Below are 26,996 nucleotides of genomic sequence, written 5' to 3' on the forward strand. Positions count from 1 at the left end.
GTTTCTTTCTCAAAAGTGATCTCACGTTGTGTTATACTGAAGGCAAAGACCCCTTTTAATTCATCCATCCTATTACACAACTGTGAGCTATATTGGGGAAGATGAAAATCACTAAAGCAGATAATTTCTAACTTTATAGTGGGATAATCAACGTTTGTATATCTGGGCTACTGGATTGTGACATAGCTGCAGAGTAAGAGCTGACTTACATCTGTGAGGCCAATAAGACCTATTAAAGAAATGACTAAAGAGATTGGAATTTCCACAAGGAGCTTGTTATCCCTCCCCATCAGTGCCACTGCGCCTTTTCTGGTTCTGGTCTCCCATATCTCTGGGAAACTATGCTGTAATCTATTATTCTTGAATCTGCTGGGTTGTAAATCTCTATTGCAAGTGTGTCTTGGAGTGGTTAAAACTATATGTGTCTTCATGACTAAAACTTCATCTTCAGCATCACTTGCAAATGCCATTCCTGCTAATAAACAGCCATCGACAGATAATTTGGCTTTGTGTGTCTGTGATCTGCATCACATGGACCATTCCCTCTTAGTTTTGCCTGGGGCGCAAGTGCTATTCTGGACCCTGTGTTGTCTGAAGATGACCACACCATCTAAGTCTAGGGCTCTTGTTTCTATGACGTTTACTTTTCTATATTCCTTGGGAGTTGGGGTGGTGCAGATGGAGAATTTGGGGAGAGGTTTGTTAAAGAATTTAAATTTCAGTCAGATAGTAGGCCTAAGTTCAAGAGACCTATTTTATGGCATAATGATTATAATCCATAACAATAAATTATAGACCTAAGGGATCATTAAAAAAAAAAACAAGCTAAAAAACAGAAGAAAAAAATGGTGGTTTGCTTGGAGCATAAGATAGAAGAAAAACAAGGAAGGAAAGAAGTCACTTTCCTGAAATGTGAGTAAATCCTGAGACTAAAATGGAAGTGGGGTTTTGTGACTTCTAAAACTTGATGATTAAAAAAACTTGATGATTAAAAAAATAAGCTTTAGGGAAAGCTAGGAAGTCAACTACCTTGAAGTTACTGTCCTGGGGAAAGATTTTGGAGGGATTATATAGAAAGAGAAAAAAGAGAGGAAGAGAGAGATGAGAGAGAGGAGGGGGACAGAGAGAGAGGGAGGGAGAGAGGAGATGGAAAGGGAGGGGAGGGGAGACGGTGTGAGTTCTGCAGACAATCAGTAGACGTGTGAGGGAGGGAGCCTTCAGATGCCCAATGTCCCACATTCGCTGTGTGCCAAGGAGAGCCCAGACCGAGTGCAGCAGAGGCAAGGGAGCCCTCTCAACTGTCATAATTGCTACCCTTCCAAAGTTAATAAGCATAACAAGTGACTATTGTATGCTTCTGTAGTTTCAGGCAATAGATAACTTGAAACAGATGATCATGTGACCTAGGGACAGCCAAAATACAGAAATGGGAGGTGGTTTCCTGTGAGATGTTTGTGTCTTAAAGAAAATTAGATTTTTTTTTTCTTTCTGAAATGTTAACTGAAAATACAAAGAAACACAGCATTGGGAACAGCGGCATAAAGACACTGAAGGAGAAAAGCCAGTGACTGGAGCTCGGAACTCTAACCCCTAGTGAATTAAAGAGTAATAACAAGCAGAGCAGGATGTAAGGTCATTAACTGGCAGTGACAAAGGACAGAGAAAAGTTAACGAAGTATGATGAAAGAAGGAAATGGCTAAAAGTAAGGGTGCTAGAACAAAGGCTTAACTGAGTAGAGGCTCTATACTAGTAAACAGATATTTTTTCAGATATTTTTTAAGGAATTGTCAGCACAGCGTTTGTGGCTTCAAATTCTCCCATGAAGTCCAGCTGAAGGTCAGTGATTCTTGCTGTGATTTTAAAATCTAGTCTTACCAAAGAACACTGTTGTTTAACAGGATTTTTCTTTGTTACTAAAGAAGGTCTTGCTGACAGCCAGGCTCTTAACATTTCGTTTACACTGAGAACAACTGTGTGTTGCATCTCTTGATGCGATGAAGAACCGGGTAGACAGAGCTCCCTGTTTACACGTCCACACCTTCCACTTCTTTTTTGCAAGGTTCTGGCACTTGACATCTTTTGTAACTAAGTTAACATGTTGCTTCATAACTGTGATCCCAAAACTCTCAACTCCATAAGGACATGAACTGTCTTTTGTTTGGTGTTACATTGCCAGAAGCTAGTTAAGGGAAAAGCTTTCAGGCAGGTTGGAAGTCTGCTCAGAGTTGGAATATCTGGATTTTGAATTCCCTCAGTGTCACAGCACATAAACAGGCAGAGTGTTTTACATCTTTTATACCTGTTTTTTCTTTGTCCAGGGAGACAAGCAGGCATAGAACCAGCCTCTTTAGAGCAGTTCTGGTGACATGGAGAACAGAACTGAATAAGTGAACATTTTTTAAGATCTGGCAGGCTTCCTGACACAGTGGAGTGTACTATCCATGTCATGCTACTCTGAAGCTGGGCCCCCCACAGGGTGTCCCTGACTCCACTGTGGCTGGGATTGGGCGCAGGGTGTCTGTTCACAGGTGAGTTTTTGGATTCCTCACCTGTGTCTTTCTGCCCTTGGCATCTTTTCCTCCAGTCACTGTCGCCCACTTGACAGCCTTGCACTAGCATGAGTGTAATTCCAGAAAACCTATTTAAGACATAATTGCAAACTACCCAAGTGCCACAAGGTTTCCCTAAGCAAAAGTCATGGACCCAGTGCCGTAGAGATCACAGCTGAGCTTTGGTGAATCATTTCTTTTCATTTTTTCTGTGCTCATTTTCATGATGAGTGCAAACGTTTCTCTTAGGAGGAAGCATCCTCTGGACTTCTCCAAATGATTTGCTTTCTTTGTATTCCATGGAGTAAATGAACCATAGCTTTCTTATCCAGTCTTCTGTTGATGGGCATTTTGGTTGCTTCTAAGATTTTGCAATTATTGATTCTACACATGTCCAACAGTTTCATCGGGAATCCATCTTTCATGTGGATGCAGGGATGCATGTTCCATTATACCCCCACGTCTGTAAATGATAGACCCCAGTATTCCATTACTATATATTACCTTAAGTGAGAAGCCAGGAAACAAGGTCAACAACCGGTATGAGTTAGAACAGCCACATCAACAACAACAACAACATCAACATCAACAACAAGTTACAGCACCTTGAAAAAAATAACATACCACTGAGTAACGAACACAAGAGTGACAAAAAGGAAACACAGAAATCTCTTGGGAAAAATGATGCCATCATATACTTCATGAGCACGGGATGAATTCAACTAGAGATACTTTTTTAATCTATTTGTTATATGCCAGAATTGGTATGTAACTAGGTTTACTCTTAGGAATTGGCCCCTGCAGATCCAGGGAAGTGCCCCTTGTCCTCTTTAAGGCCTGTCATTGCCAGCTCTACCAACCAGGCCTTACTCATGAAATGGAAGACAGAAAAGGTAAAACTCTTCATCGTTTTATCATTACAATTTCCAAGTGTTCTATGGTGCACAAATGGCTGTACTGCAGAATGAGGAGTGTTTTCACTTGTTTTATGCTGCTATAACAAAATAACCAAGGCAAAATTATTTGGACATCTGCCAAGGGCCCCTCAGTTATAAACTTACAGGGAACCAGCTGCATTCAGAAGAGAGAGAAAAACCACTTTGTGAGAGAGGAAGCAAGTGACCAGGGAAGGGACAGGTTAGCCCTTTCCATAACATGCTCTCTCAGAAACTAAAAAACTGGTATACCAGACCTATTCCTGGGAGACAATATTAACCCATTCTAGAGGGTGGGGCCTAAGGATCATATTACCTCCCACTAGGCCCTGCCTCTTAAAAGTTCTACTGTCTCAGTACCACCTCTTTGGGAACTAAGACTCTAGAGCATATCTGTTGAGGATCAGATCATATCCAGGCTATAGCAAGGATTCACATTCAAACAGGACTGTTATGACAATGCAACTCCCTTGGATGAGGATTCTAGATCCTTTTAATACAAAGCAAGAGAAGCAGTTTGTGTTATAAACTTTACAAGTCCCATGGTACCTTGGGGACACTAATTCCTCTTCTGTTGGGTACAGGTGTTTAATGTAATTGTACCTCTCTGTGGAATATTTACTATGAAAAATGTCAAACATACAGAAAAACCAGTAAACATGGGGTAATTGACATCCATATACATACCATCTGGGTTCAGCAACCACTAATGTTTTCCTATGTAACTTTATCAAGTTTTTAAAAAGTGAACTATAGACATCAAGACGTTGCTTCCTTAAACATTTAATCTTGTGTATTATGAAATTGAAGATATTTTCCTATATTTCCACAAGCCCATTCATGGCATGATTCTAGAGTCCTTCCAGCTCTGGGAGTCTTAAATTTAGCTTTCACGGAAGACATAGAAGACAGAACAGAGACAGATATGTGAAGTACATACAACTTGAACTTTGAATGTTCTCATGAATACTGATTACTTGAACAGCCATTGTATTACAATATCTCAAGGAAAAACTATCTTAGCTGTGATTAGCTAAGACCCCTGAGTTATTTTTCCCTTAGAGTTCAACCCCACCCTGCCCCTATACACACACACACACACACACACACACACACACACACACACACACTTGCCACATGTTTTGGGGACTTCATTTTTAAAAGATCAGATTATTGATTTTTCTTGGGATTACTGCTTTGCTTGGTTAGGTTATGGCTTGCTCTCAAGGGATACTAATAACTCCTAAGACTACTGTGACCATCCGTGGCCACAAATATTAGGACAACGTGACCCTGTTCTGGTGCCAAGTTCCTGAAGTATGAGAGGAATGTAGGAAACATGGATGAGAATGAATGAAATCACAGTTAATCTGGGGAAGCCATCCGGGTAGTGAATGTGTAATTTGGAAAGCTGAGGATTTGACTTTTCTGCATGCCTAATCAAAATGCAAGTTCTTTCCTATCAGGCATGCATTGGTTAACACAGATTACACAGTTAAATATAAGACATGGACTAGTCTGGGAATGGCTAAAAAGAGCCATTGATCATAATTATTAGAAAATCAATTGTACTACATTCTGAATGTCTCATCTTTTTTCCTGAATGCTTCATTTTTTACATGTAATATATTATACCACATGTTAAAAATTCTTTACCTGAGGAAGTTCAGCAGCTTCAGAGAAACCATCCATGACTCTGTGAAATGGCAAACATGAATAGATGAAGTGAATGTGCAAAATCTTGTCCATTGTCAGATCCAGGCAGTGAGTATATCAATGTTCTGCACTTGAAAATTTAAAAACATTACTCTGCAAGATCTGTTTGCTTGGCAGGAGAGGAAATTGGTACACATAGATCAATAAGTTGATGAATATAGTAGACAGAGAGTTTGATGACATATTGCTTTGGACCAGAAAAGCTGCACTTAAAATGCATTTGGTCTTCTCTTGTGCACATTTTTTCTTTTCTATTTGTTTAGTTTATTATTCCATGATACGGTTCCGTAAACTGGGATTTCCCTTTCCCCTCCACAAGTCTCTGCCCCCACTGTTTCCCCCCATATCAATACAATAGTATAGCCCTTCACAGTCAAAAGTCCTTAATTCTGCTATTAAGTGTATCATGACATTTTAGGCATAAACAATGGCAGAGAGTCCAGTATCCTATTGTCAAGATACATTCAATGGTTTGATTGGGAGTCCAACTTTATTTTGTAAATAGGAATGCACACAGCATTGTATCTTAACATCTGTATGGTGATAGTCTCTACATCATAGTTACTATACCATAAAAGCCATAAACATACAACAGAGAAAAATATAAAGCTTACAACAACATGAAATTAAATAACATGCTACTGAATGACCAATGTGTTGCTAAAGAACTAAAAAAGAAAAAAATTTTACTGGAAATTAATAAGAAAAACAAAAATGTGTCTGGCATGGAGGCCTAGTGGCTAAAGTCCTTGCTTTGCATGCATTAGGATCCCATATGAGCACTGGTGCTGGTCCCAGCTGCCCCACGTGGGAGACCTGGAGGAAGCTCCTGGCTCCTGGCTTCGGATCAGCACTGCTCTGACTGTAGCAGTTACTTGTGAATCATCGGACAGAAGACCTTCCTCCCTGTCTCTCCTTCTCTCTATATATCTGACTTAGCAATAAAAATAAATCTTAAAGAAAACTTTTTTCAATGATTATGTACATTTTTAATGTAGCTTAATTGCATAAATATTCATAATTGCTAATCGCAGCAACATCCAAGTTTCATTAGAGAATGATATGTGTTGGTGGAACAAAGTATGCAAAGGACAGAAGACTGAAAGAAACTTGTGGTTAAAAACTTACCTACATCATTCCACAATGGGATTTAGAAGCCCTGAAATCAAAATAAATAAAACACTTTAAAAAGCAATCAGTTAAATAACAGTTCAGACATAAAAAAGCAAAAGCTAATGTATCTATTTTTTCTTTGATACTGCAAAATCGTTGCTAAAAGGAATATGCATAAAAAAATTTAAAAAATGGAGTTATATCAAGTGCACAATTTAAAATAGACAATATTTTGTTTTTATATTTATTTTTATTTATTTTATTTATTTTTAATTTTATATTTTGGTTTGTTGTGATTTTTCTTATTTAAAGTAATTTTAACTGTCTTGTCTAGTTTTGAAAGTGTAATTTTTGATCCCAAAGGAGGCTGCACAATTCTATACACTACAAGAATGAGAATTGGTCACTGTTAGTCACTCTAATTTTATACAGTCTTCAAACAGAAAACTGATACTTCTGTTTTTCAAGATGATTTTTTTCTAGATTTTAACTTAATAGCAAAATGAATGTGATGCCACAAATTCAAATATTTTAATATTTTAATAAGGAAATTGAAGCTTAGAAATATGGCAGTTTCCCCCAAATGAGATATGAGGCACCAAGAGTGTAGTGGTCCAAGACCCGAGCCTTCTGGCCCTATTCTTTATTACAATATTATGATTTCTCTTTAGTAAACAAACATACAAGTGATCTAAATAAGATATTGAAAATATAATCATGATGACAGGATTCTGTCAAGTATATTCCATTAATTTACCCAGGCATATCAACGATTAATATTTACCAAACAATCAATAAAAATTAGGGATTCTGGACTGCATGGTCACAGTGGCAGGATTCAACACTAATACTGGATATGTTCGAGTTGATGGCCCTTGTATCACTGCGTGTCTGTGTGTGTGTAGGGGAAAGATCAATTGACTTCTGATTCTAAGGAGTTGTCTCAGGTGAGTGAAGGCTGAGATTTCCCACAATACACAGTTTGAAGACCTGAGATCAGAAAAGCGGAGACTTTATTCATGGTTACGTTCTCCCATTGCTCATGAACTACCCAGAATATAGTTGTGCATTCTTCAAAACCAAACCTCGTAACACTGATAATTAGTAACACAGTCTAAGCTGGCAAACAGAAACATCCACACTTATTTTCATTTTTTAAAGGATTTTATTTTTACTGGAAAGGCATACAGAGAAGGAGGTACAAAGAGAAAGATCTTCCATCTGCTGATTCACTCCCCAAATGGCTGCAGTAGCCAGTCCATATACTTAAGCAGACCTGGAAAACACTGTATTTCCTGAAATCAGTGCTTTGTAAAGACATATTCCTAAAATAATTTAACCCTCTAACTCGTAAGTTTGAAAGTGGGATACCAAGTAACAATTTAACCAAATCAGAGCATGATTTTAGAATGGATGCGGGTTGCTTGTTTCACCCATCCTAAAATTGATACTTTTCTGTTACTAGAGATTCTCAAAGAATTGTTCAACTGAAAATTTGTTTAAAGTGGTGTCTCACAAATGAGACAAATGAGTGGTTTCTAATTATATATGTAGAGCTAAGCCAGAAGTTTGATAAATTTGCATAGGTCTGCAAAATTGAATGTGTTGGAAAGTTCCTGTGAGAAGCGTCTTCTTAATTTTCACCTTGTATTTTAGCACATGTTGGCTTATTGTGATGTATAGCAACATTTTACATGGAGGCTTACACTTAAAGCAGTGCTTTAGCATGCGTGCATGCTTTTAGTTACCATTTGATGGTGCTGAGATGTATTCAAGCAGTAATTAGGAGAAAGACAGCTTGAGGCACCTAAATTATCTGGTTCCAACTGGCCCTGTCTAAGCACATTCTTTTGGAAAATTAGTGAAAGAATCAGCTTTGTTTTGTGACTGTGCTTCTCTAATTAAAGAAAGCAATGCTCACCAGAATTTTGGTGTGGACTAAGAGAGAAAGAGCTAACCATTTCACCATAAGTGCCTTTAATTTTCTGGTGGTTTTATTTTGGTTTCTTTTTAGTTGCTGGTAGGGTGTGGTTATTATTTTCTCGTAGTGGTATTATATGTATATGGCTTCTGACTCTAGAGGACACACACTCCCATGGAACCTGTGTGGTACTTTGTTTTTGGTGTCCAAACCCAAAAGACATCTTCTGGCCCTTTTGGGCTTCCCAAAGATACTCCTTGCTTTCTTTTCTTCATAGTCACTGGGCAGAATCTCATCTAGAAGCTAAGCAAGAGGGGTTAAGTAATCTAAAACAAGGAAATCAAAACTTTGCCTAAGAAGCTAAAAGTCTGAAGGTAGAAAAAAAGGGGGGACTGGAGGACAGATTCAATACAATTTTCAGAATATCCCATTCTTTTATCCTCACCCTAACATTATTTTGCTTGGAGCCTTCATGTCCTGGGTATGGTATATCCTTAGCTGTGCCTCAGCCCATTCTTCCTATTCTTTTTCAGGGAGTCACAGACTGAAGCCTGAACTCTGCTGGCACCCATGGCAGTCTCATGCAGGAGGGCACGGTGTCAACATTGTTTAATCTTTGCAAATGTGGTATGGCAGGATCTCAGCTACATGGAAGAACTTAGCACTAAATTAGTGAAGCTTCATTTCCTCCCAACACCTCACCCAAAAGCAGCCCGTTTTAGACTCCTGGCAGGAGATGGCCATTTGATCTAGCAGGTAAGATGTCTGTGTTCTCTATTGTAGTACCTGGGTTTGTGTCCCTGTTCCAAATCTGTGACTTCAGCTTCCTCTTACTATGGTTTCTGGGAGACAGCAATGATGTCGCAAATGATTGGGCGCCTACCATCTATGCAAGCAATCTGCAGCGAGCTCCCAACTCCCAGCTTTGCTGTAAACATTCAGGGAGTGAATTAATATCCATCTCTGTGTGTCTCTGTTTAATAAGTGAATAGGTAGGTAGATAAAATTTAGATGTCAGGCTGTACAAATTCTCTATAATAACCCATAGTTCTTCTTAACTCATTAACACAGCATTTTTTATTATGCTTTAAGCAAAGTGAACTGATTTTTCAAATTCCTTGCTGTCAGACTAAGCATAAGGTTTTCAAGTTATTTATAATTGGAAACTTTGGGTAGAGAAACTGTAGTATTTGAGTAAATGGTGGTAAAAGGTAAAACGTATGTAAAACAGATGTAGCCCTCAATTGCTTGCCAAGATAAATCAGAACTTCATCTTGTGATTCAGACAATGGGACATCCTACACAGATGTGTGTAGGCTGACAAGGAGTTTTCTGTGTAGCTAGACAATTTTTAGAATGTGAGATTCTACTTTCCAAAATGCAATCCAGCTCAATTCCCAAAGCAAATGTCTCTACCCAGGAACACTTGGGAATGAAAATGACTTTGTGATTCATGCATCAAGTAGAAACAAAATAATTTGAAACTTTGGAGACAGTGTCCTAAGGAAGAACAGAATTTCATCACTTAATATGCGATCTTGTAAAATCTACTAAAACCTAAGTTGGGTTTCAGTTAAGTAAAAAGCACTTGGGTTGAAATGCCAGTATTCAGCATGACAATGAAATGAAATAAAGCTCAGGTTGTATGAAAGGGGAGCCTTTAAACCTCAGCATAATGTTGAAAGGAGCAAGAATCTAGCAAGAATCAGTTTCTAATAAGGATGGCCATAGAGCTGGGAGGGAATTTTGATGTGATAGAACACATTTAACTTTATGTCATGGGGATTTCAAATGTTTTAATTCTTCTTATCCAGCATGGTTAAACAAGAATAGAAAGTGTTACTTTGTAATCCATTGGATTTTCAGAGAATCTATAGATGGTGAATAGTGTCCCTGTCTCCTCTAAACTTTAATACAGTGTATCCTTCTTTCTTTTTTCCTTTTTTTTTTTGTAATTTTAAATTTTGTGATATAGTTCCTTAGGTAAGGGTTTTATCTTTCCATCCTCCATATTACTGGTCCTGCCCCCCCCACACACAGTTTGCCCCTTTATTATTACAATAGTATAGTCCTTCAGTAACAGTCACATGTCCATCATTCTTCTGTTTAAGTGTATCATAACATTTTAGGTATAGACAATAGTAGAGAGTCTAGCATCCGTTTGTCAAGATATATTTAAACGTTTCATTGGGAATCCATCATTTATTTAGGTGCAAGGATACATGCTGCAATGTATCTTCACTTTTAAGAGAGATTTGCTCAATGTTCATACGTTATGAAGGACCGTGCTTTAACATCAAAAACAAAAACAAAACCAAAAACTACATAAGAGGAAAGCCACTCACAGGATACAAATCAGTTATCTGATTCAACAACGAACTTCTCAAACCAGGAAAGCTTTGCAAATAGTGAAGTTTAAAGCTAGTGCTCTGTTCATGCCTTCAAACACTGTTAATACTAGAGTTCCAGCAATATAGCCCTCTTGTGGAAGGGTATTTGAAAACTTCAAGCTATTTTTTCAAATTAAATCTCCCACTTTTACATTTTAAAATATTTTTAAAAGGATTTGCTAGACTATTGCTGGAAAGGCAGATCAGATTTATGGTGAGAAGGAGAGACAGAGAGAAAGATCTTTCATCTGCCAGTTCTTTCCCCAAATGGCTACAACTGGAATTGAGCTGATCCAAATTCAGGATCTCCTTCCAGGTCTGCCATGTGGGTGCAGGGTCCTAAGGCTTAGGGCCAGTCTCTGCTGCTTTTCCAGGCCACAAGCATGAAGCTGCACCAAAAGTGGAACAGCCAAAATATGAATCATTGCCCACACAGAATTATGGCACCTGCAAGGTGAGGATCAAGCCAATTAAGCCATCACAGTTTGCCCTACAATTTGAAAACTTTAAATATCCCTGGAAGCAAACTGTAGGTTGTATTGCATTACACATTACTCCCAGTTATTGAATGATGACATGGGAATAGGAAACAAAAACCATTGAGCTCAACCTGATGATAAAATAACACAGAGACAATAAAGAGTAATTACATTTACTTAATTTTAACTCAGTAATAATATTGAGCTCATGAGCAGAGATAGCATGCAAAGCATTATGTTGCAGGTGAGACAAAAAATAAAAACTGAACTGTACTTGGACCAGTTGATCAATGTGCTACTGTTGAGATTTTTAGTTTGTTGGTTTCTCTTTGTTAAGAGCATATTAGCATGCAACTAGTTCAATGGAGTTGATTTGTGTTCTTTTATGTAGGCAACCAGGACCTGTATTTCCCCAGTTTTCTGCCTGCCTACTTCTAGGTTAATGTTATATGCAGTAGACATGGCACATAAGATTTGATAGGCACAAGTGAAGTTAAAGACATGTTCTTTTATGTCTGGAGGCTGAGTTGAGGGCATTGCTCTGTTGGCATCTGTCCCATCTGCCTGATCATCTGCTGCTGACGTTGTGCATGATCTGCAGCATCTCCAGTTCTTGCTGACTCCTGGAAGGTGCCCGCTGAGTTCTGTGAGAACCTGCACCTCCTTCGCTCAGGCCACTTTGTCACACTTTATAGTAGCAAAGCATTTTCACATTGTTTTGTGATCTTATGGGTTTTGTGATTATCTTAATGGATAATCCAAAATAACAGAAAGTCTAGTCAGTTGGTTGCAATTTCCTCACGAGACACCAACCTCATTGAAGTTGGAGGTGGCAAGAGGTGGACTACATTTCTCCTTTTTTGTTGCTTTCTACAACTCATGCCAATTTTTCTTTACTCATGGGTTACTCTGCAGATGTCAAGCCCAGAATCAGATGCTAAAGCAACAGTCTTACAAAATTTGAGAGTTCCACAGTGGGTAAAATTAAACTTTTTTCATAACTCCATTTACCTACTCACTACAATTACTGTCCTTTTCTTGTTGATGACAAACATTGATATATACCTGTAAAACCTGACAGATATATTCAGAAAATGATTTTAAATGAGGGTATCAATTATTGATGATAGAGATAACATTCTTGCATTTTGCCAAAGTAAATTCCAGCCAAATCATTTCTCTTTGTAGTTTATTAAAATTAATGATGTAAAAGCTTTTAAAAGTAGTTTTGTGTTCTGCACTTAGAATATAGGCCGAAGTAACAAAAACTCATGAATTAGTTGATATTTCACTAAGATTTTCAGAATAGATCCTTTTCTAGTAACAGCATGTAGGTTGACAACTTACTTTCTACAAAGATATCAGAGAAATGAAAAAAATTCAGCATCTGGATAAAGTGACTCTGTCCTCTTTCTAATTTTTCAGAGTTAATTGGGAAGGACATTGATCTGTTATAGCAGAAAAAAAAGTGTGTCTCATGTAAGAGATATAAGGTCTGAGAACATCATTTTTCATTCCAAGGCATCAGCCATTTTTGCAAATATTGGTAGAAAGATGGTAGATTCTAGAAAATACATTTGTTCAGGAAAACAGAGAACTATGAACTGAGTTAAAAGTGTAGAGTATTATGGAAGGATTTCTGTAACTAATAAAAGCCAACTCAGATGCTATTGAATTGAAGAGGAGAGTTTATTGGAATGAAGATTTTCTTTTCATATACAATCCAGCAATAGAAATATAGTCCTCATCTTTCTCTCTCTCTTTTTCTGTCATTCCTGGTCTCTGTCCCTGCTCCCTCTTTCTCTATCTTCCTCTTTATCTTTTTCCTTCTCCCTTTTCTCCAATCTTCAGGGTACTTTTTGCACTCATTCCAAGTCTATGTGACCTTTCAGTTTGACTGTCACTGACCAAGTTATTAGGGGTTTTAAACTCAACAATTAGGAATTTGGATTGACTATGCAAGTGGAGATTTTTACTTTCAGTCCAATTACCTTGTGAGCAGGAAGCAAAATACAAACATAGCTGCCAATGGGGCAATGGGTGGACTTTTTCAAAGAAGGAGTTGGAATAAATGTCTTATGATGCTTTCAATTATATGCTATTTTTCTTCAACACGCAATGGAAAACAGAGAGACACATTGCTTTTTTAAATCGAGATTTAAGTAACTTTATAGTGCTCATGTTTACATTATACTGATATGTTTAAGAAACTGAACTCCACTTTAGATGTGAGCATTATTTAGAACATGTTTTTGGGAAACCACATCTTTTATTAATAATTGCTACAATATTATTATTAGACATAGCCATTATGTCTTTTGACGTTTTTGTATTATAAAATAATTAGAAATGCTCATGCTAAATAAATGTGAGGTATTCTTATCAATCAGGAATAAAGGATTTCAAGTCCTCTTTTCAAGGTACGGTCATGTAAGATTTCATAGCATGATTTTACCAGTAGAACTGATTCTTCCTTCTGAGTAATAGAAAAACCTTACGTTCTCTGAATGTTAATGTAAAGAAAATATTTCTTTTAACATGAATTCATAAGCCAAACAAGTGATACACTTCTGACAACTATGAGAATTCTCATATTTGGAATGAGAAATGACAAAGTGTAAAAATGATAATGGAATTGCAGAATCCTGCAAGTCGAAGGGGCTTTAAAGAACATTTAAATATTGAGTGTTACATTCCAGCACCTCCAGTTTTCAGGTAAAGTAATGGAAGATTTTGGGTGGGTCTTGGGAGAGGATGCAGCTTGGGATCCCTGCATCTCACATGACAGTGCCTGGGTCTTAACTGCAGCCCCATTCCTGCCAGGAATGTGGAAAACTGAGTTGCTGGATCCTGGCTTCACTTGTTCAGCCTTGACTGTGGCAGACAGTAGTGGAATTTTTCAACAGATAGGTGTACTTCTACATTATTATTTTAATATATATTTTAAAAGTTTTTTTAATTAGATAGTTGGATATACAAAGATGAGATACAGAGAGAAATATCTTCCATGTGCTAATTCACTGCTCAAGTGGCTACAGCAGCCAGAGCTGAGCTGACCTTAAGCCAGGAGCCAGAAGACTCATCTGGTCTCCCACTTGGGTGCAGTGTCCCAGACTGGGCCATCCTTAACTATTTTCCTAGGCCAGAGCAGGGAGCTATAGGGGAAATTGGGCAGCTGGGATATGAACCAGCACCTATGTGGGATCCCAGTGCATGCAAGGTGGGGACTTGAGCCTCTAGGATACTGCACTAAGTCCTACTCTCTTCCACTTTTAGAAAGAAGTGGAAGACATGCTAAGATTAGGCATATTTCTAAGTATTAGTTTGTATTTGAGTCAGGATTTGGCCTTGTAGTTGCAAATACAAGCAAGATTTTGTTATAAAAAGTATATTAGGCATTTAACATCATTTCTTTATATGTTTCACAACTATTTTCCAACCTGTATTTCAATATAACCATATTATTTAAGGATAAAAGAGAGATAAATTCATTGAAACTTCTGTCTATACAACCTGAAAAATGTATTCGGTTATTTATGCTTGTTTTCACCATAAAGTGTTATTTGGTATATGTTTTTAATGAATTTAATTGATTTTATTGAGTATGATTTTAAGATTTGTTGATGTAACTGTTGGTATCATGAACTTTCACCAAATTAACTTTGTAGATTTCAAAAAGGAAGAGAAAGGCTAAATCCTCACCTTGACAGTACCAGGATGCCATATGGGCACCAGTTCATGATCTGGGCACTGTATTTCCCCGGTCCCCTGCTTCTGCCCTGGGAAAGCAGCTTAGGGCAGCTCAGGCCTTGGGACACTGCACCCGTGTGGGAGACCCAGAAGAAGCTCTTGGATCCTGGCTTCTGATGGGCTCAGACCTTTATAATCATGTGCAAAATGAACCAACTTATGTAAGATCATTCTTGTCTCCTTTTCTCTGTAAATTTGTCTTTCCAATAAAATAAATAAATCTTAAAAATAATCAGACACCATTTTGTACAGTGTGGTGAAGACTGGAGGGACAACAGTTAGCTGTGCATGTGCTGAGCTGGGAGAGAACAGCCACAAGGTTCTGGCCAGATCAGCACCATTAAACACCTAGTTATTTAGGACACATGGTTTCTCCCTAATCCTGGGAACTGCTTGAACCAGAAGTAGGAGAAAGGTTGTACAGACAATGATGCAACCACAGCAGGGGATTACAGGAGGTAGGGAAGGTAGAGAGTGGTGAGCCAGGAACTGGGGCTTCAGAGACCATGGGTGAAGCCTAATATAAGATACTGGACATGAAACTTGATGGAGGGAGTGGCTCAAGTGACTGCAAACAAAAAACCAGGTATTAACTGCAATAAGTACACTCAAACTGTAGACCTGTGAGTGACACAGAAGAATGCAATAAGGCAAGTTAAAATAGTAATAGACTGGATCAAAAAGCAAAATCCATCTGTCTCTTGCCTACAGGAGACACATTTCACACACAAAGATCAGTGGAAATTATATTTAATGGATTTTAATGTTTTTATTTTCATTTCCATGAAACGGTTTTCTTCAATGGCACATGAATCATTCAGTCGCATGTTATTTAACTCCATGGAGTGTAAATGTAATTTTTGTTTCTGTTAATTTCGTTTTGTGACTTTTTGTTTAAGGGAATGTATAGCAACTGTAGTAGAGACTGTCATATTCAGATGTGAGGATACAATGTAGTATACCTCTGTACTTTCAGATGGAAGATGGCCTGCCAATGAAACTGTTAAATCTATATTTACAATCGGATGTTGGACTCTCTGCCCTTGTCTGTACCCACAATGATGGACTTATGACTTTATGAAGAACTATCATAATACAGGGGAAATCAGTGGGAAGAGACAGGATTTGGGAAGGGGGATAAGGAAAATTCCAGAATCTATGGAACTGTATCATAGCAAGAACAGCAGCAACAACAATGTAATAATAGTAAAAACAATAACAGTAATAAACAAAAATAAATATTAAAAAGTTAAAAAAAAGAGAAGATTGAGAATCTAAAAATGCCTACATTGTGACATACTGACCCTGAATACCAAGGACAAGGATCGTATATAACTTACCATATTTGTGTAAAATGTGGCAAGAACAGAAGAAAAGCAGAGAGGAGCTTCAATGTGTTCAAGGATCATATTTCACTCTTGTAATCTTATTTGAGTCTAAATTATTATCATTTTCTGAAAATCCCTCTAAATGGGTAATATTAAAAAGTTGTAACACTTTCAGTAGTTGAAAAATAGTCTTATAAGACTAAATATTTATAATTGTGCATCACAGGGAAAAGGCAGGAATCATTTTAATAATGAACCAATTTCAGTAATTTATATATTGCTTTTTCTTTCTTGGGATGCTATGTCTGCCTTTTCATTGGTGAAATCTATTAGGTTATTTGTAAACTTAAATTTCATCTAGGGAAAGCCCTTCATGTCTATTTATACTAACTTATACTTTCATTTGGCCTATGTATTAATTTATTAAATGCATTGAGTATGGTACAGTTTCCTGTGAGAATTTGAACCTCTGAATAAAATTATTTATACATTACGCTTATGTTGTGATTTATAGAATTGCAAATTATCACAGACATAAGGGATCACGGGAAAGTAGAACCTAGCTTTTTTGGAGTCTATACTTTACTCCAAGATCTCACTTGAAAGTCAGTAACTTCCCAAAATAAGATGAGTCACTGCACATGGTTTGAATATGTGTGCCTATAGAGGGAAAGTCCACATTGAAGGTGTTGCTGGATGGTGTGAATTCGGGAGCAGTTTTTTAACTTGTTTCCATCTTCATTTATCTAGTTTTTATAATCTGTATTATTGAAGAGAGGAAGAAAAATTGTATGCAGGACCAAGTACTCAGTTCTTTAAGTGAACTAATGGATGTATTATGTGACGAATAAGGCAGTCATGGTCATTGTTCTTTCATAATGGATTGAGCAAGCACCTACAATGCTGGATCCCTTATGGGTACTGGATCATGACCTGGCTATTCCACTTCTGATCCAGCTTCCTGCTAATGCACTCACCTGGGACACCTGGATGGAGTTCCAGACTCGCACCTCTGGTCTGTCCTAGCCTCAGTCCTTGCAACCATTTGGGGAATGAACCAACAGATTGAAAACCTCCTTCTTTCCCCATCCCCTCTTCCTCCTTCAATCTCCATAACGCTGCTATAGAAATGAACAAGTAAATATTTTTTTAAAAGAAGCAAGCCATTTTTACAAATTTTGCTGAAAGAACAGCCTTCACTTCTCTGTGGAAGTCAGGTGCAGGCCTTTCATAAAATCTCATACAAAGTCCTGAGATCTAACATGCCATGACTTGATCAACTAGGGCATCTGAATATCTGGTTCCCAGCCTCAGAGAGCAAATGTTAAAACTTACGAATACTTGACTTTTACTCCTTGAATATATAGCAGTGTATTTTATGTCATCTATCAGTATGGATTTTAACTAGTTAGAAATATGATCTCTGAAAAAAATGTAAAGAATCACCTGTCTTCATGGCTGTATTCCAAGAACCCTCTTCATAATTTATTCTTGGTACTAGGAGGAAACGTAGGCAGCTACCTTCTACTTGCCACTCTAAGTTTTTCAGAGGAAGGAAGACTCTTGCAAAAAAACAAAAACAAAAACAAAAACAAAACCTAGCTTTTATTTAATGGCAAGAGTCTTCCTCTGAAAAACGGGTCTGAGTCACTAATTTTCGTTCATGAAAACTTAGAATTTGGTGTTAGGATCTGATAAAGCAATTTAAGACAGCACATACTATCTAATTTCTAGTGGTTTTAATGATTTAATTTTAGAGTCTGATGCACTTTGAGTTTTTTGGCAACCAGGGAACATAACAGTACGGCAGACTAAGAGGAGTGAATTTCAGCTTAGAATAGTTGAGTAATATGTAATGTTATTGTTTGCTAGTTGGTACATTTTGTGGACTTTTTATAAAGTTAACAAAGTTGGGGTGATTTCCTACCTTATACTTTGTTGATATTGGGGTTTTTTTTGGCCAGGAAATATCTTTTAATTTTGAATTTTATGGTGCAGTTATGTAGGGTTTGAGATTCACCCCCATCAAATTCGCACACCCCTGACTGATTTTCCCCATATTGTTACAGTGGTATGGTCCTTCATAAGGAGTTATAATCTCAACACTCTCTTTTTAAAGTGTACCCCGACATTGCTTGCACAGACAATGTCAGACAATCTAGCATCCCATGATCTAGATATGTCCAAGAGTTTCACTGGAAGTCCATCTTTGATTTGGGAGTAGAGATGCATATTGCATTGTATCATCACATCTGGATATGGTAGTCTGTATTACTCCATCACTATACATTCCCTTAAATGAGGAGCCACTCAATAAGGTCAATAACAGGTATGACATGCTCACTATGCCGAATGCCTGTATCCTCAAATTATTTTTAAAACAGGTTTGTTACACAAAGATGTATGTAAAGAACATTTCATTATTTCTTTTTTTCATTTTCAGCACATTCCTGGACCTCAAGGAACAATAGGTTGTTTTTGTTTGATCTTTAGACACAACCAAAGTGTTATCACAGTGATGATTCTGTGAAAACTAGTTCATGTCATTTTACTTTGTAGGCTTTGGTGGTCCAGCTCATTGATCCAAAGAGCAACTTGGAAAGAATTGAGCCATGGATGGAGTATCCACCATCTTACTTAAGGCATCATTTTGGTTGGCTTTCGAAAGAGAGCTGCTCCAGGAGGCTTGAACTCGACCTCTGAGGTAAGGGCAGATGGTTGCACATTACAAAGGGAGAAGTAAATGAGACAGTTGGTGGGAATGACATCTGAGTTATCATTTGCTGAATTCATTCTTATAAAGCAGATGATTTTTACTGTGATCCTAGAATTTATCTGTTTCAGAATATAAATGTTAAAGGCATTCAGCATACATGTTTTAATGGTTAATAGATTTGTATACAAATGTAGCTTATAAATTTACATGAGTATATATTGTGTTGTGCTACTGCCTACAATAAAAGGAAAAATTATTTCTTCTTTTCTAAACAATACTTGACATTTTTAATAAATATACCAAATGGTGGGATTCATTTCTATCTTTGTTGAACCTCTTTAATATTTGGATTACAATACCATATAATGTAACAATTTCTTGCTATCTATTTTTTCATGTTTTTCTGTTATGTGCCATTTCTTTACATATTGTGAATGATCTTATCCTTACTTTTATTAACTTCATTTCTGACACATAGGGTGAAAATATTTTTCTTCAAATTATCACTTGTCTTTTGATTCCTTCTATGGTATTTTCATTAAGATGCTTAATCATCTTTATTTTTCTTTGTTTTATGTCTTTGTGATGTCAAACTATAAACTTCTCACTTCAAGGTAAAGATAACAGCTATTCTTATAATTTTCCTAGTATTATTTTATCTAATTAATTATTTTATGATACAGTTATAGGCTCTGGGATTTTCCTTTTCCCATTCCCAAATCTCCCTTCTGCCCCCACTGGTTTCTCCTAGATTATTACAATAATATAGTCCTTCATAAATAGTTGTAAGTCCATTGTTCTGCTATTGAAGTATATCCTGATACTGTAGTTGTTGAAACGGCAGAGTCCAGTATCCTATTGACAAGATACGTTCAACGATTTCATCGGAAGTAGAGGTGCATACTAAACTGTATTTTCACTTTGAATATGACAGTCTCTATTACATAGTTACTATACATCCCCTTAAATGAAAACCATAAAACAAAATCAACAACAGGAAAATAGAAAATTTACAACAGCATTATATTAAGTCATATGCTACTGAATTACCAATGTGCTGGTGGAGAAATGAAAAAGAAAAATCAACAGCCTTCTTAAAGCAAATGATGCTATTGTTTGACCTATGTTTGTGAGGAATGAAACCAACAACAGAAATACATGAAATGTGTCAAAAAACAGTATTCGAAGGGCTGTTGATCTTCTATTTTGCATTTAGGTTGATTTATATCAAGATAATACTATATTTGTCTTTTTGGAATTGACATATTTCACTGATCATAATGGTCCCTAGTTTGGACCATTTGGTTGCAAATGGTAAAAGTTTATTCTCTTTGATGGCTGAGTAGTATTCCATGGAATAGATATTCCAAAGTTTATCATTACTCTTTTGGTGGGCATCTGGGTAATTTCCGTGTCTTTTCTATTGTAGATTGTGAATTGCCTTTCCAGTTCTTTGTATCCCCCATTGTGGCAAGGAATATATCCCAATTGTGCAATTCTTTCTCTGCCTCATTCATTCTATTTTTCAGATTTTCCACTGAATTTTTTTATTGGCACTGTTGTGTTCTTAATGTCTAAGATATAAGTTTTCACTTGATTCAGTGCTGCTATTGCCTGTATGAGATATTCCTTAAATGCCTTAAACTCTTCTATGTGCTTCTCATTGTTGGTAAGAAACTTTATAGCAAGCTTTTAAAATTATTTGTTTCCCCCATTTCCTCAGTTAAATTTGAAGCTGGCGAAGAATTTTGCTCCTTTGCAGGGTGGGCATCAGTAATATTTATTGTGCCTCAGTTTCTTCTTTTGTTCCTGGCCATTGTGCTTTTGGTTAGAAAATTCTTCTCCTTAAGACAGGTTTCTAAGCTGTGTTGCCCACAGGCTTACTGGTAGGTTTTACTTACTGCAGTTAGTACCCAGTTCTTCATTGGAAGTCACTTGTGCCACTCCTTCCAGCAAGTTTTACTCCTGGTATCTTGTGCCAGGTTTCCACCATGGTCGCCATAGCCCCAGAACCTGGATCACCACTCTCCCATCCTCTGTGATCCTATGCTGTGGTGCACCATTTCCTGCACTGCCTTTATCCACCTCCTGGTTCAAGCAGTGCTTGAGTTTAAGAAAACAACAGATGTACTAAATCACTGGACGTTGCTCGTGTGGAATCTGCTGCCTCTTAGGTCTGAGGGACACCAGAACCTATTATTTTGTTTGGAATCTGCAGGATACCAAATCAGTAATATTTTTCCTGTGGGACCAGTGCAATATATTGATATGGAAACAACTTAGCTCACAGCTTAGCACACGCACAGCTCACTATTGTCCCTCCAGTCCCATAGACTTTGCCTCAGTACTCAAAATAGCAACTGATGTGGTACTGGTGTAGGTCTGGGTAGGCTGGCCTTTAGGTCTGGGGGCTGCCTGGACCTATTTTGGGTAGCACCTGTGCGGAAGTGAGCTTGTTCCTGGATCAGCACATGTATAGCTGGCTGTTGTCCCTCCAATCCTACAGCCTTTGCTTCAGTACACAAAATGGCACCAGATGTGGTACTGGTGGGGGTCTGGGCCATGAAATCCACCTTGTTTCTTCACCATGTGCTTAGGGTCTCCCACTCTGTCTCTGCTCCTGGTCAGATCAAGCAAATCAGTAGGATGGGCAGTTCTTTTTCTGGGTTCACCTGCTGAGCTCCTGGTGAAGTCCTCTTCCTGTGTGGCTGCTGCTGAAGCTCTGCTGATCTTCAACCACCTGTGGGTTATCTCATCACTGCAACACTGCTCCGTTGTTTCTGCTGCTTCCACATGTCCACTGGTGTCCAGGTCCCCCTCTGCTGTCGGCCTGTTTTTTCTTGTTTCCTGGACTCTGTCTTCTCTGCTTCACCCTTTCTAATTATTCTCTAACAGTTTAAACCTGTCCTCACCATAAACCACCATCTTGCCTCTCTCAACTCTCCTATTTTTTAAAGTTTTACTTTTTGTTCTTAAGTATAACCCTTGTGTAATTCTGAGATATTCTTATGCATTTGTTATTTAAATAGTTAGTTTTATTTTTGTCAAAATGAATAAATACATAGATTAGAGAAAAATTGATGTCATCAATCTTGAGTCTTCCTACAAGAGCAGAATGTGTCAAGGTTTTCCAAACTTTTTAAGGATTTATTTATTTATCAGTAGAAAAGCAGATGTAAGGAAAGAAAGAGAATATTCTATCCACTGGGTCATTCCCCAAAAGACCACACCTGCTAGAGATTTATCTGTTCCATCACTGGCCCAGTGTCCCATGTATTTCTTTTCCTTTAGGTCTTTTTTTAAACAATTCTTTCTGTAGTTTCTGTAAAGTTCTGATGTCATAGAATATATTTGTAGATTGGGAGGGTTTGACTCTGATCACATTCCCCATTCATGGTCAAACAGAGGTAACACTCTGTTTAGCTAGGTGAAGTGACTCTGTAATCATGAGCTTAGTGAGAAAGGAAAGGGGGCAGCACATGGGTTGGGGGTACATTCAGTCCAGTTCATCAGAGGGAGATTGGAAGGTGAGATGATTGGAATCCAGTTCTGAAGGAGGAGATGCTTAGCAGTTAGATCCTTGAAGTACGATTCTCGAAGAGAGAATAGTTAATCCATATTGTTAAGGCAATTATCTTCAGACATTAAATGAATTACTTACACTGTCTAGCTTTTTAGATTATTTGCATAGAAAATCATTCTAGATATTGTTATAGATATTTTATTTGGTATTTTCTACTTATTTTAATCCAGAAGTCAGTACAGTAAAAATGCAATAGCTATAAAAAATTAAGATTGTTGCCTACACCAGAATTTTTGTTCTATCCCTAAACTTTTCCCATCTATGTATTTCAGACCTTATCTTTCTTTAAACTTTTGTCTTATTCACTCCTTCCTGGACAATTTCATTAAAAATTAACAAATTGGAATGGAAGAACCCAGAATGTCTCAACATATCAGTGTCTCCCAAGTTTTATACCAACCTGACATTAATTTCAAAAATGCTTATTTTGCTATTTTATCGATATTTATTTCTGTTTATTTTGGTTTTGTCTCTTTTGAAACAGCATAGAGAAAAAATGGGAAAATAAAGATTTTAGAGTTTTTTTTTCCATAATGTATTCTGATATACATAGCTTTTTGTTTGGTCTTGATTCTTGTTAAATGCTTCTGCTCTGAAAATCTTGGCCCATGTTTTAATTATGGGGTACAAACCAATTAAAGTTTGTGAATTGTGAATATATGTTCAGAGATTTGGGATAAGGGATAAAAAAATAAATCAACGATTTTCACTTTCCTCTTTTGTTCCTAGCTTCAAGCTGGGTTATAATTAATGATTAATTGTCTCTTCATCAAAAGCAGAATGGTGGATGGTAATCTATAGCTTGATTTCTGTATACATTGATCCTTCTGGATCATTTCTGAGATTTTTCTTATGCTTAACAATGAATTAGGAATCCAAGTCAATTAGCAACTTAAGAAAAATCATAAGCATTAGATTGATTTTTATAAAGCTACTAGTTGGTATTCTTTAGGGCAATAGGGATAAGAAAATTTTAATTTTAGTGAATTCATAAACTACAAAGGAATGTATTACCTATGTATTTCATAACGTGTACTAGCTTAAGGCATAGAAGAAAATATTGAAACATTGTACCTTAAGAAAATTAAGGGATGTTGTTAAATACTTAATCACTAAAGATAATTCTCCAAGAAACTAATTGTTATAGCAAGTCCAGGATGTGGCATGCCCTTAATATCATCATATCATGTTGGATTGTTATAAGCATTGTACATTTTACCTGAAAACAGGAAAACATTTATTTTGTTTTGAAAATTCATTCCTACCTTTTCTGATTTTTGTTATACTAATTTAGTCTAACAATATCATAATTACTTTACTTTCATGCCCACTGTATTCACCTTTTATTAGTTAATAATAGGAAATCATGATCAGATTTCAAGTTGCAATACCTACTGAGTATTTCCATGTGTATTTGTAATTCTAGTTTCTTTTCTTTATTATATTTCCTGTGACTGACTGGTGTTGATCCTAAGCTGGAATTCTTTAGATCTCCAACAAGCAGAATTACTCATATTTTTACTGTAGCCTGTTAATGATACTAACAGTCTCAGAAAACAGCTTATGCATTGTATATAATCATATGGATGAGGTGGGATAGTTTTGTTTGTGGTACATCAGTTTAATATCTAAGTCATAAGACACGTCTGAAGTCCCAGTCCTTTTGTAATTTGATGTAGAGTTTGAAGACAGCAGAAGGTCCTTTGAAGCTGAGAGCAAAGAAGCAAAGAACAGAGATAAAGATCTGTGATTCACGAACTCTGTTGGTCTTTTAAGAGTCTTGATAACCAAAGGTTAGAAACAAAGCAAAACTCAGATTAGCTTAGTTTTTTTCAGTTGACTGATGCAGGAAACTATTTCGAGACGAAGTTGATAAATAGCAATATTGAAATGTTTATAGAGTATTTTTAGGGTAGCTTCATTGCAGAAAAACTAGATAATTTTCATAATTCCAATTGAATGACTTGATTATACAACCTGTGTTCACTAAGGCAAATGTAAATCATGAACATATGTTTGGAAGGACCCAATCTTGCGCCACATGTTTATTTGTGTGACACAAAGTGAAGTGAACCAGACTTATCTGCCTACGGAGTTGTATGTGTGGTAGTTTAAAGAAACCGCACTGTGTAACAGAGGATGTTAGAAGGGGTTAGAAAGCAAAATTAATTTGTAGTCATGCCAGCTTTGTAGTGTCAAAACATACCTCTTAATGCTATCCTATCTCATACTTTCAACATTTCCATAAAGTGATAGCTCTTAATAAGTTAATGATATAAAAACCATTTTCCTATGGTTTTTCATTTTCTTACAGTATGTTGTCTTCTGCGGTGAGCTTTTCTTAAGATTGATTAATTAGTTTGCTTGTTGAAAAGTGAGAGTTCACAGAGAAAAGGAGACAGAGAAAAACATCTCTCTACTGGTTCACTCCTCAAATCCCTACAACAGTTGGCTCTGAGTCAATCTGAAACTAGGAGCCAGGAGCTTCTTCCAGGTCACCCAAATGGGAGCAGAGATCCAAGTCGTTGGGCCATCCTCTGCTGCTTTCCAAGGATATCAGAGAGCGAAATTGGATGAAGGGCAGCCCGGATGCATATTGGTGCCCACAAGGGATGCCAATGCCATAGGGGGAGCCTTGGCTTAGTATGCCATGGTGCTCACTGCTGGCATGATGTTTTGCACAACTCATGGCCTCAGTACTAACTTGTCTTCAAATATTTAAAGCTCTTTACTAGAGACTTAGCTCCATCTAATAGCAATGATATCCTGCTTGCTTATGTCCACAAACATCTCAAATATATTAAACTACATTAATCTTCCAAATTTTCTCCTTATTGTTTTACTCCAAATTCTATGCTCCTGATATTACTAGATAGCACCCCTATCTACCCACTTGAAACTGATCCTGCAGTCAGGCCTGAAACCTGCAGTCAAGTCTAACATCTGATCATTATCCTTAGTTCTTCTCATTTCCAATGGCTAACATATCACCATCCTCAATTTCAGTCCAAAATAACTGTCTACCTGACCAATATCAGTGTCACTACAGAAGTTCAAGTCTTCCGTCAGTTTCTCTAGGATCACTGCAACAGTTTTCTAGTTGATGAAACTGCATCTTCTGTGTAGTTTTAAAGGATGTTCATGCAAGAGGCAGTTACAATTGCACCATACAGTTATGCCAGAGGAAGAAGTATCCCAATGACTTGATCATAGAGGTAGTCTTGGTATTGGTTTTTAGTGGTGGATGCTGAATTTAGGCATAAAAATCCCATTCTCATGTGCAAACAACCTCTATGCACAGTATATACATATTGCCCATCAATGAGAATATATTTTGTATATAAAGTAAGTCACAATCCAAAATTGTTACTCCAATATTCAGGAAGTTCTTCCAAGGTTGATCGGCTGACATGGTCCACTTTAGTCTCCGCTTGCCCAGATACTTGCTCTCAAAGTTTGGCTAGGAGAGTTGTCCAATTTGTTCTGCCATTCATGGTACTAGATGTTTTCTGTAGGCCTCATTAATCTTTCATGTCCTCCATGTACATCTGGGCATGCCGTCTGCTGAATAAGCTCCAGCAACCAGGGAGGCCCAGTTCTGATACATCAGATCACAGATCCTGTGATTTTCGCTGTGGTTAGAGTTTTCAGACAAGTGGTCCTGTTGGTGAGTTCCCAAAGAAACCTTCCTAGAAGTGACCCCAGGCCTCACTCCTGTGTAGCCAGCCAGTGTAGGGTCTGGCTCAGTCCTTTATCCATATCAGTCCACAGAGACACAAGTGGTTGTTGTTGCTCAATCAGTTCTGTTTCCAGTCCCATCTCACACACAAACCAATGGATGGTGCAGCCCAGCCTAACCATGCCCAGCACACACTCTGCCCTCATGTACACCAGGGAAAACTGCAGTTTAGTCAGAGTGACCCTCAAAATCCCTACCAGGTTCACCCCCAACTTTGGTCCATGCCCATGCCAGTATGTACAGTAGACTGGTCCAGTTGATTATGTGTCCCATTTGATTCTTGTACGTATCATTCGGTGCTGAACCTAGTTCAGCCCAACCATCCCCATTATCCAACCCACATTTGTGCCAGCTGGTGCTACTGCCTGTCCTGCCAGGCCTGCCCCCAGCCCTCTTTCGAATGCTCACTAGTGGGAGTTGCAGCACATCAAAGGGTTTCTCACAGTTGCCCTATAAAGCCCACTCCCAGGCCTGGATCTTGCACTCTCCAGGTGGTTCTGTGGTCTAGCCTGATGGGATTTGCTCCCAGTCCCAGCACTTGCCAACTAATGTTACAGCAAAGCCTGACTAACCTGCACTTACTCTGGCTCATGCATAAACTGGTGGACATGTTCATTTAACTCAGCCTAACTCTCCTAATCCAGCTTACACACAGGCCAATGGGTGTTGCAGTGCTGCCCTGCATAGTTCACCCCATGTCCCAGCTCTCATGCTCACCAGCAGGAGCAGTGGCCCAGCAGGAGAAATCCCACAGCTCTCCTACCAGCCTCATCTTA

The 26,996-nt window shown here is 37.7% G+C and overlaps 2 long non-coding RNA genes across 5 annotated transcripts in view; one reads left to right on the forward strand and one right to left on the reverse strand.

Moving 5' to 3' along the window:
* Positions 1-18,858, forward strand: part of LOC121150701 — a 41,501-nt gene extending 22,643 nt beyond the window's left edge. The window contains exons 2-3 of the long non-coding RNA XR_005883015.1: positions 8,769-8,991; positions 18,742-18,858. This is a non-coding gene — a long non-coding RNA (uncharacterized LOC121150701). The remainder of the gene's footprint in view (positions 1-8,768; positions 8,992-18,741) is intronic.
* LOC121150700 overlaps positions 1-26,996 on the reverse strand; it is a 39,708-nt gene that overhangs the window by 8,088 nt on the left and 4,624 nt on the right. For 2 of the 4 annotated variants that reach the window (XR_005883013.1, XR_005883014.1), the window contains exons 2-3: positions 6,330-6,360; positions 5,142-5,181 (exon numbers count right to left, since the gene is read on the reverse strand). This is a non-coding gene — a long non-coding RNA (uncharacterized LOC121150700). Of the gene's footprint in view, positions 1-2,976; positions 3,014-4,954; positions 5,182-6,329; positions 6,361-26,996 lie in introns of those variants that run through there. The other 2 variants (XR_005883012.1, XR_005883011.1) reach the window with 2 other exon arrangements.

The sequence above is a fragment of the Ochotona curzoniae genome, unplaced genomic scaffold (genome assembly GCF_017591425.1).
Source record: "Ochotona curzoniae isolate NIBS_2020 unplaced genomic scaffold, NIBS_Ocur_1.0 contig_2210, whole genome shotgun sequence".
Classification (NCBI taxonomy): Eukaryota; Metazoa; Chordata; class Mammalia; order Lagomorpha; family Ochotonidae; genus Ochotona; species Ochotona curzoniae.